Raw genomic sequence first — 10,207 nt, 5'->3', positions numbered from 1 at the left:
GCGGTACGTCTTGAGCATTTTATGAACGATCTGGGTTGCGTATTTTCTTACTGCACTCTGGCTGATCCTTTGCGACAGTTCGTTAATCTGTTGATTAACTTCGTTGATGCCGTTCTCAGCGACGTTACCAACTGGTTGTTGCTGTGCGTCTACTTGTGCACGTAGAGCAGTATTTTCTTGCCTGAGCAGGGAAATGCTCTCATTCGTTAAACCTAGCTGGTTTGCGAGGCTTTGAACTTGAGCTTCGAGACTTGCCATGCTTCGTGGGCTTGAGATTTTTTGTTTCTGGTTTTTGGTTTTTGTGAAGGTGGTTTCTCAAGTAATCGAGACCACAGACGGCGCCAATGTAAATGTGTGTTTCAGCTTTCCTTTACATACAAGGTAGGAGAGAGAATGTGATTGGACTTAGGAGATACCGAGTTCGCTGATGAGCGAGCTGCCTACGTATCTTCTCTTAATTCTGGGGGGGAGAGAAGAATCAGGTCTCACGTAGTTCATATAGGTGGTATTTATAGGCATAAAGGGGTGTTCATTCATGAGACACGTGCACTGACATGTACATATGTAGGGTGGAGATTATGAATGTGTGTTAGGTTGGTTTTGGTAGGAAATGGGTGATGATTGGGAGTGGGTGCAGTAGTTCATATATCACGGTGATTGGAAGTACAGGTAAGGCTCTGGTGATGATTACATCTGGATAAGGGATGGTGTCCTTATTCGAAGCATTCTGCTTTAGGTAGTTCATTCGCCTTGAGGTATTCTTGAACGAGCTGAAGTGTACCACCTACATGAAGCGAGCTGCTCACGATAATCGATCTCGGAGGTCGATGACGTGAGTTCACTACGATCTCTGCTTATGCTTAACGCGTACTTAATATTCCTCAATAAGAATATTACTCCCTTACACAACCCATTTAACTGTCGGTGGTAATATTATTTGGACTGCCAAGAAAAACGAGAGAAAAGCTAAAGCAATACCAATTTGTTCGGAGATTAGAGATAGGCGAGTGAATTTTAAGCGCAGGGAAAGAGAAAGAATGCAAAATGAAAATGCATTGAGTAGGGTAAACGATACGAAGTAGAGGGGCAGAAGATTATGGTGACTGTCTTTGACTTGGAAAAATAGGGTGACAAGAGTAATAACAGTTGGAAAGGAGTAAATTACCACCATTTTCTCCCAATTTTCAGGTTGACGAGTACAATTTTCAGGTTACCCGGTGGTCTTGCTAATTCAACATCATCATCATCAATGGTAGCACCTGCGGCATTTGAATAGCTCAAGTTATCTTCTGCTCTTTGAAGATAACTTCTTTCAAGGAAAACATTATTTCTTAGGTTCTAAGATTTTTAATTTCCAACTCTAATTTATAAGTGACCAGTCTCACATCCAGTTTACACGTTTTCAGAACGATTATGGAGGCAAAGTGACCTATGAATATGAAAAGGAAACTCTATTCTTTTTCCCTCTATTCCTTTTAGGGGTGTCTCTTTTTGCCGAATTTCCGATTTTTCCGAAATCCGACCCGAAATTGGTCTGGCTTTGGGTGTAGTTTTCATGGGCCGATTTTCCGATTTCCAAAAATTCCGAAAAAAAATTGGATCGGATTTGGATATAATTCTAAAATCCGATCCGATCCGAAAATTCCGAAATTTCCGATATTATTGCTAATTTATTCGAAAATATATACTTCTCTCACTATCCACTTGATTAGATCTCGACCGCTCATTCATTTTCTAGTTTTTTACTTCCAAAACATAACCTAGCCGCTACTTCCCCACTTGAATTGGACCACTTTATCATGTCATTACACCGCGTCTGCCATAACAACAATGATATGAAAAAAATGTCATTGAGTCATACAATGACTTCCGACCAATCCAAAAGCCAAATTCCAATAGATAGAATATTATGTAAAGTCGAGTCCAAGACCGTAATCCATTATTCATGCGGACACTTCACGCTTCAATTTCCACACCTAAAAAAAGATTGAAACATTACAAATTAAATACCCGGACCTCAACAGAATGCAATGCTTGCTATTGGTGGTCGCGCGTTCTTTTCTCGCTTTTTTCTTGGATCATTTGTTTGAATGAAAATGGGTTTTCTCGAAAACAAGTGCATATTGTTGTTGGTACATTGGTGTTGTGGACATGGTTTTCTCCCTACAATGAACATTGGTATGATATTCCAAAAATAATTGAAAGTAAAAGATCTTTGAAAATTTACCAAGTATTCGAAATTTCGAAGTTATTCCGAAATTTCCGAAAGTTCAAATTGGAAATATATTTTGAATCGAAAAAAAATTGGATCGGATTTGGCTAGCATATTAGGTTCCGAAAAAAATTTGGAAAAATTCCGAAAGAGGTTAATCCGATCCGATCCGATCCGAAGTCACCCCTAATTCCTTTGATCTATCCCCTCTGTTCCTTTTCATAGGCCACTTTGCCTCCAATAGGAAAATAACACGTAACCGTTCTGAACTGTCAAAAAAGAGGCTAGGAAGAGTGATGGGCAAAATTGTCAAAATAGAGTAACTAGGAAGAGTCACAAAGTAATATAAAAAAATAATAAATCGCTTGGTCAGGGTCATGAGGTTAAGGTCTTCAAAAATCACTAGTTACAAATAACTGGCAGGGCCATAGTACTAAGGACCACTTGGTTGTGCCAAATGGTATGGACAATATGTATGTGACATAATTCATTTTAGAGGAAAGTCAACACTGGGACAGCAGCTTCCCAAGACGTCACCCATCCTTGGACTATTACTGTCCGAGCAAATTTAAATGCGATTTATCTCTTACAGATTTTACAGGCAAATATTCTGAAAAAGGATTCGACGTTAGGATTTGGTGGATTAATTACTCATAGGATCTTTGGACATCTGCCTAAGCAAAGTGGGATCACACCATGGAGCAACCCAAACTCGGGCCAGGCACCTTTCCATCATACTCCTCATCGGGCCTCGCCTAGAGGTATCACAATTTAACTCTTGGAAAACTACTATCCGGAGTCCAAAAACCCCACACTGTCGGATGTCCACAGTAGCTAAGTGGGGACAGTATCGGCGTGCAGTGGTAGGATGGGGCGGGTCGTTACAGGTGTAGAATGTCACTTGACCACATGTTCGTGTGATTGTCTCGCTTCTCTGCAATATCTCTTCTCTTCATCCAAACTCAAAACTCTCTCCCTGTTCCTCCTCAGTAATTGCTTTCTCTCTCTCTCACAGAAGAACAACAACTGAGCATATTGTCTTTCTTACCCAATGTTCTAAAAAATGCTAGCCAGTAGTCGGGTGGTGGGAGAGCGCCTAGGCCTTCTAGGCAGCGCCTAGATAGGCTAGGCGCTAGGCAGTTTTTTTCCCTAATATATCTTATAATATATAGTAATACACACCTATACTATAAGAAATGAATAAATCATTTACCATAAACTCAAAAAATAAACATAAACAAAGATACTTATTAGAAAAATGCTCAATAGTTTAAGAAAATCCATATAAAAACATACTCTTTCTTACAGTGGCATATAATTTACATTGAACTTTAGTCTTTTAAACTCATTCAAATCTTAAGCCTACACGGGTCTTTAATTTTCGACATTTAATCATTAAAAAAAAAAAAAATAAAAAACTTGGACCCCGATTAGTCCCCTAGACCCGTCTAATTTGTCCACCGATTTTTAAACAACTTGGGCCTAGGCGAGTTAGTTGGGCACCGCCTATACCGATTTTTAGAACACATTTTTTTTTGATTGCCAAGACCGCTTTAAATGAGATCAATTGATGCTGGCGGGTTCGAGCCCTATATCTTTGGTATCATCACCCAAATGTTTTACTGACTTTGCTAGTCGGCGCTTACAGTTTAGAACCTAGGCCCAAGCCCAAAACTAAGGGGGTGTTTGTTTTTCCTACTTATAAGTGCTAGACCACTTATAATCACTTGTAAGTGGTGGACCACTTGTTTTTACCCATTTGTTTTTTCCCACTTATAAGTAGCCAATGATCAAAAAAACTTATAAGTAGGGCCGAAAGTTGTAAGCGAGAAAATCCTACTTACACCAACTTATAAGTTGGGATTAGACATAAAATTACATAACTACCCATGGACACATACAAACCACATCAAAGACTATTAATACTGAGTAGTGGAAAATGCTCCCAGTGACCCACGTCTGCTCCCCTTTTTCCTCTGAGACTGACATATCAGATTTTTCATAAAAAAAGGAATTCTACGCCCTTTTTTGCCGATTTCAATTATTCGGGGGTAACCCAAAATAGATAAAAACCTCCTTCCATATTCTCTTTTCAATTCTACAAAACACTTCCAACTCTGCAAAAAAAAAAAATCATCTCTTCAAACCCTCTCTCTTATTCTTCTCTTCAAGTTCAGGCTCGAATTCAACCGGCAAACCAAGAAATCCATTAAAGCGGTCAAAAGTGACATGAGAAACATGCCTGACCTCAGTCGTCTAGCCAATATCAAGAGAACACATATTATTACTATCTTCCCCCTCCACACTACAAGTCACCAACAATGAGTTCCTCAACGCTTCAAGCAATATCGCCAAAATCAGAAACTGATTATTAACCTGTGACTGCTGCTCTTTTCTTCCACTTTTATCTTCTCTGGCTTCCATTAACGGTGTAGATATTCGATTCATATCATATTCTTCTTCTTCTTCCTCTTCGTTGGAGAGATAGAGAGATGGAGTTGGAGGAGCAGAGTGATATCAAAATTACAGAAGATGTTGTTCTCTAGCAACACCTCTCAAATCCCTTTGTACCCTAACAAGTAAAAAGCAGATGGATATTTCTTTTGTATGATTCAACTATATTACATGTAACACTGGGGATTTCAAAACTAAATTTAATAATTTATAAGTACTAATTTCACGTTTTACACTTGTTTTATTCACATAAAAGTTATGGTATTTATTTTTGAATTTCTTATGATGTGTTAATTGCATAAAGAGTCTATCTAAGATGGAGGTGGCCTTCCATTTAGTTAAAGGTGAGGTTCCTAGGAAATTTCCATTTAATAGTGGAAAATCAAGGTCCCAAAGTTGGTTCTAAAGTTGTGTGCAATTAAGGTCCACCATCTATGTTGTCTCTAGAGATTGGAGGCTCTCATTGAGGGACATCCAAGAAGTAAAGTATGCATTTGCAAAATGGATTCAGGGGAGAGACGGAGAGTATTGATCTTAGAGTCTCCAGTATATAATTATAATAAGTGAAATAACCTCGGGCTTGGATGATGCATCAGATATTGTATTTAATGTGACATAATGTTGAGATTGCCGAAATCGGTACTTACTATTTTTGCGCGCATCTTTATCTAGCTCACTAGCTGTGAAGATTAAAAATTAGATTTCAGTTTCAGTGCGCACGTACTTCAGTGGTAATTTCATTACTTGACATCCGTTTATTCAGTAAGAGAATAAAGTAGAGAGCATTAAAAGGGACAAGGCCGCGAATTGAAAATTTTCTCCAAGAAACTATCGAGAAGCACCAAGCGAACTTGCTGCCCAAAAGGAGCATTACACAAATGCTTTAAGTGCAGCCAAGGAGGTGAAGCATTAGGCGGGCGCTGACTAATCTTGAAGCCGCCCGAACCGAACCGGAAAGTCGTTTGAGAGAGAAGCCGGTGAGCGTGAAGCTGCATTAGTTCAAACACTGGATGAGCTGAGGCAAACTTTAACTAGAACGGAACAACAAGTACTCTTACGTATTTTCTGGTGCTCTTTTATTAGCTTATTCTGATTAACAAATTATAAAATTTTTGGATTAATTTTGTAGGCAGTGTTTAAGTGAAGAAATGCTTCAGAGAGACATTGGTGATCTTCAAAATCGATATCAAGTATGTAAAGTTCTTTTGACTATACACCGTCTTCATGTTTTTTATTGTGTTGTAGTACGATGGGAAATGACATTTTCCGATAATTCTATTTAACATTGTCTTACATTGTTATCGTGCAAGTGAGCGTCGATGTGAAGAGCTAATCACACAAGTTCCGAATCTACTAGGCCACTTTTAAAGCAAATTGAAGCTATCACGGGTTATATTGATTATTTGAGATGAATTTTTGTACACATGTTACTGAGTTTGCCTGAATTTTTGAGTTTACATTTTGCGTAAGAGACCGGATTTAAATAGCATTCACTTTCTCAATGGTAACAGGGAGACAACACTAGGAGGCGGATGCTTGGGCTGGTGTTGAGCAGGCCCTCAATTCTAGGCTTCGGTTCGAAATTTCTAGAGAATAATGTGCCCATAGTGATTGCTATGACACTTATCATATGCTTTGGTGTTCTGAATTTCCTTCACATTTGAGTTTGTAGGAGGCGTAAGCCAAAGCTGCAACAATGAGGAAAATGAGAGAGCCATGAATGGCCTTTCTCAAACTTTATCTCGAGTTCTGCGGTCTTTGGAAGCTCGGGTTATTTTCTGTTAATGTCTTTGTCATAATAATGAATATAACAGTATACACTTAACCTATGGAGATTTCTAGGTATCATGTCTTAGAGCAGAGCAAACACAATTAACTAGGTCCCTTGAAAAGGAGAGACAGAGAGCATCTGAGAATAGACAGGAATACCTCGCCACACAAGAGGCTATTGCTACTCATGAAGTTCGTGTTAACCAGCTTGAAGGGGAAACCAAGGAACTCCGGAGGAAACACAAGCAAGAGTTGCAGGAGCTGATGGCAAACAATGAGCTATTACAATAGGTACTATCATAGTCTAAATTGTTTGAAATCCTTGAGAGGTAATTTTTCTTAGCATTAATTCAAATGATAGTGTTTTTAATCAACTGAGTTCCTCATCATTTGAAGTCTCCTCTATCAAGGACAAAGGAGGTACTTTTTTTGCTACTAAAATGTACAGAGTCTGATCACACTTTTATTAAGATGATAGTCATATATTTTACAGTTTTACCATCCGTGATTAATTGCTTGATTAAGACGGAAACCACAGAGGGAGAGGATGTAAAATGCTGGACCACGATAAAAAGACAGTAGTGCTTATCGTTGAGGAATGGTCAATTCATGGTCATTTCAAACAACCTAAGAGTGGTTATGTATAATTTTGGTTCATTTTAGCAATTATTCATGTTCATCATACATATTTAAAGAACCTCCAATTTTCAAGAAAATGTTAACTTACCTAATTGTGTTTGCTTTTTGGGTGATGTTCCATAGTGGTACCTTGCTTACAATAGGATGATTGGACCTTCTCGAAATAAAGAATTTAGCATGGTTGATGCAGTTCTGAGGTTGCTATAAAGTTAGCAGCCAAACAAACTTTGGAATTCCACATTCTTGAGGGCAAGTACTTCCTGTAGCCCATTCCTTATGCATCTCCTTGCTCTTTTCATTTGTGACTTATTATGTTGATCTCTTAGACCTCTCACGGCCATCTTAATTTGAGTCATATAATATTAGCGGGCTATGTATCTTATCATTTTAAGTAATCTTTTTAGATCTAAAATGTGGAGATTTAGTTGAAATTATATTGTGCTTAATAGTAGAGAACTATATACCTGTTTGGTTGAGGACTTGATTGAGGGTTTAAATTTAAATGGATTGAAATCTGATATAAATGGTTGGAGGGTTTAAATTTCTCTTCAAAATTGCAGATTTCTTGGTTATTTAGAAAGGTCGGTACAGATGACGATAAGGGATTTCAGTGCTACTTGGCCAATGTTCAATATAAACTAAAGGATAGTGAAAAAACGATTCGAGAAGGATTTGTAAAAATTGGCGGAATTGGTAAGCCAAATATGTTCCTTCCAATTCTTAAAAAAGTATGACTTGTAGAGAAATGTCATAAATTACCAAATACATGTGGTCAAGACGATGGGATTTGGTCTCTAGGGGCCAAAATGCTAAGATGTCTCTACCTAGAACCAGATCAATTTGTTGATTGGTAATAATAGATAAGTAACAATCAACAAAAGGGTCTTTAGGAATCTATATTGATAACTAAGACATCCCAGCTAGGCTCATACCTCTTAGCCCACTATGTGTCATGTTCCTTAGCAAGGCAGTAAGATAAACAATAAAGTCCCAGTTATGGTTGTTTCAACATATTGGAGCTCCACTTAAAGACACTGCCTTGGGATTTCAATCCTCGAAACAGAGCACTTGCAGAAGCCCAATCAAGGAGAAATGTCTTGACATCTTGGCTGCTATTTCTGAGCATACACTATTTCTTTGAACTTTCTTTTCTTTCAGAGTTTATTTTATATTTTTTGCCTTTTGTCTCATGATAAATGTATAAGTGGGCCTTCATGTATTGGGCAGAGACAACGAAAGAGTTCATTGCAAAGTTGGATCTTAAAACTGGCCAGAAAGTTCTTGGTGGTGGTTGCGGCATTGGTGGAGGAGACTTTTACATGCCTGACAACTTTGGTGTTATGGTTTCTTTCAATCTTGAACGTGCCATTGGATGCAAATGCTTTGTTGAATTTAATGTTACTAAATGTATCACTACAAGAAATATGGTTTTTAGCGACGAAAAAAAACATTGCTAAAAGTTGGAAAAACGTAGCTAAAGTTTTTTAGCGACGTTTTTTTTAGTGTCCCACAACCGTAGCTAAAGATATAGTCGGCAAATGTTTTTGGTGACGATTTTTTGCTGTCGCTTAATATCACCGAATCAGCCACGATTTTGGTCGTCACTAATGCTTTATATTCGTCGCCAAATTATTTTTGTGTTTTTAATTGCAAAGCGTCACAAATTCCATATATCTTGCGACGATAGCACAATCATCGCCATTTATATCTCATTAGCAACGTTTCTTGCGTCGCTAAAGGTCCAAAATATTTGAAATCTCAGTTAGTATTTGTAACGTTTGATTTCGTAGCCAAAGCCCCAAACTAAAGGGATAATAGCACATTTTACTATGATTTAAAACGTCGGCATTGCAATAGGGACAAAAAGTCACCTAATCTTTTCAAATTATATTTGCTTGTACATTAAATATGGCGACGATAAAAATGTGAAGTTGTGCCATTATTTGGTTCTTTTTCCTTTTTTTTCCGAATATACACCTGGTTCTGTTTTTCCAGTTCACATATAACAATTTAACCTAAAAGAAACATAATGACATCAATAATTATCGGAAAATATATAAGAAAGAGTATGACAATTCACTTTATGATAATAAAAAGAGTAGCATCATTCTCTACAAAATTTCTTAAGAACTCGTGTTACATATTGAAACTATCCAAAAATAAAAATACATAATAATAATTTCTCATGACTAAAACCGTCTTCACAAAAATCTAACACGGGACACAAAATTGAACTTAGATTTACATACGACCTCTCGCAACTTCTCTTATGACGCAAGTTTATCTGCAGAAAAATATACTATTCGTTAGACAACCAAAAGGGTTTCTCTTTTTTTTAAAGGAAAAACTAACAAAAGAAAAAGGTAACAACATTATCCCATAAAAAAAAAGGTGTAACAGTTGACATTTTCATTAAGTTTAAGAAGTATCAAAAAAGATACAATAGAGTACATCCATTTAAAGAACTAAGTCTAGCCAACTGAAAAATCTAAAGAAAGTAACCCAAACCAAAACATCTATTTATTATACCATGAGCACCCCCAGTCATCACTAGAATTATCAAATAGATTGGGTATGACAAGGTCAAGTGGTCAACCCTCAAAGCATGTAGGTATTATGGCGAGTATTGCCTTTGAGGCAATCAGATAATACCAGCGAGGTAGTGTAGCTCAAGGCAAATTACCAGAAGAACAGATGGACATGCAGCAAGAATAATACAAGACAAGAAAATCAAAATCCAAACTTACAAGCACACTCAAGTTTAATCACATTACTTACCATTTAACACTTCTTCTCCTTCATTGAATCAAAGTTTTGAAAACAATATAAGTTATGTCCTTTGTGTGCATGGACACACCTAAAGGTTAGTACCTCCATGTTTTGGTCCATTATTAGATCCTCCTTATCCCGAGACTGCCACAAACCCACAATATTAAGATAAAATTCAAAATATAGTGCAGAATAAGAGAAAAATTATGAAAGTATGTAGAAAACCCAAAACAAGAATACCTCCTAGACCGCTTCACTCTCAATTTTGATTGTTCAACGCTCTCTTTCCTTTCCAGCTGACTCGCTTATGGCCTATTTGCTTTCTTATATAGCCACATAACAAAAATATACTACCATACACTC

The sequence above is a fragment of the Coptis chinensis genome, chromosome 5 (assembly GCF_015680905.1).
Source record: "Coptis chinensis isolate HL-2020 chromosome 5, ASM1568090v1, whole genome shotgun sequence".
Classification (NCBI taxonomy): domain Eukaryota; kingdom Viridiplantae; phylum Streptophyta; class Magnoliopsida; order Ranunculales; family Ranunculaceae; genus Coptis; species Coptis chinensis.
Note: the sequence above shows the minus strand (reverse complement) of the source record.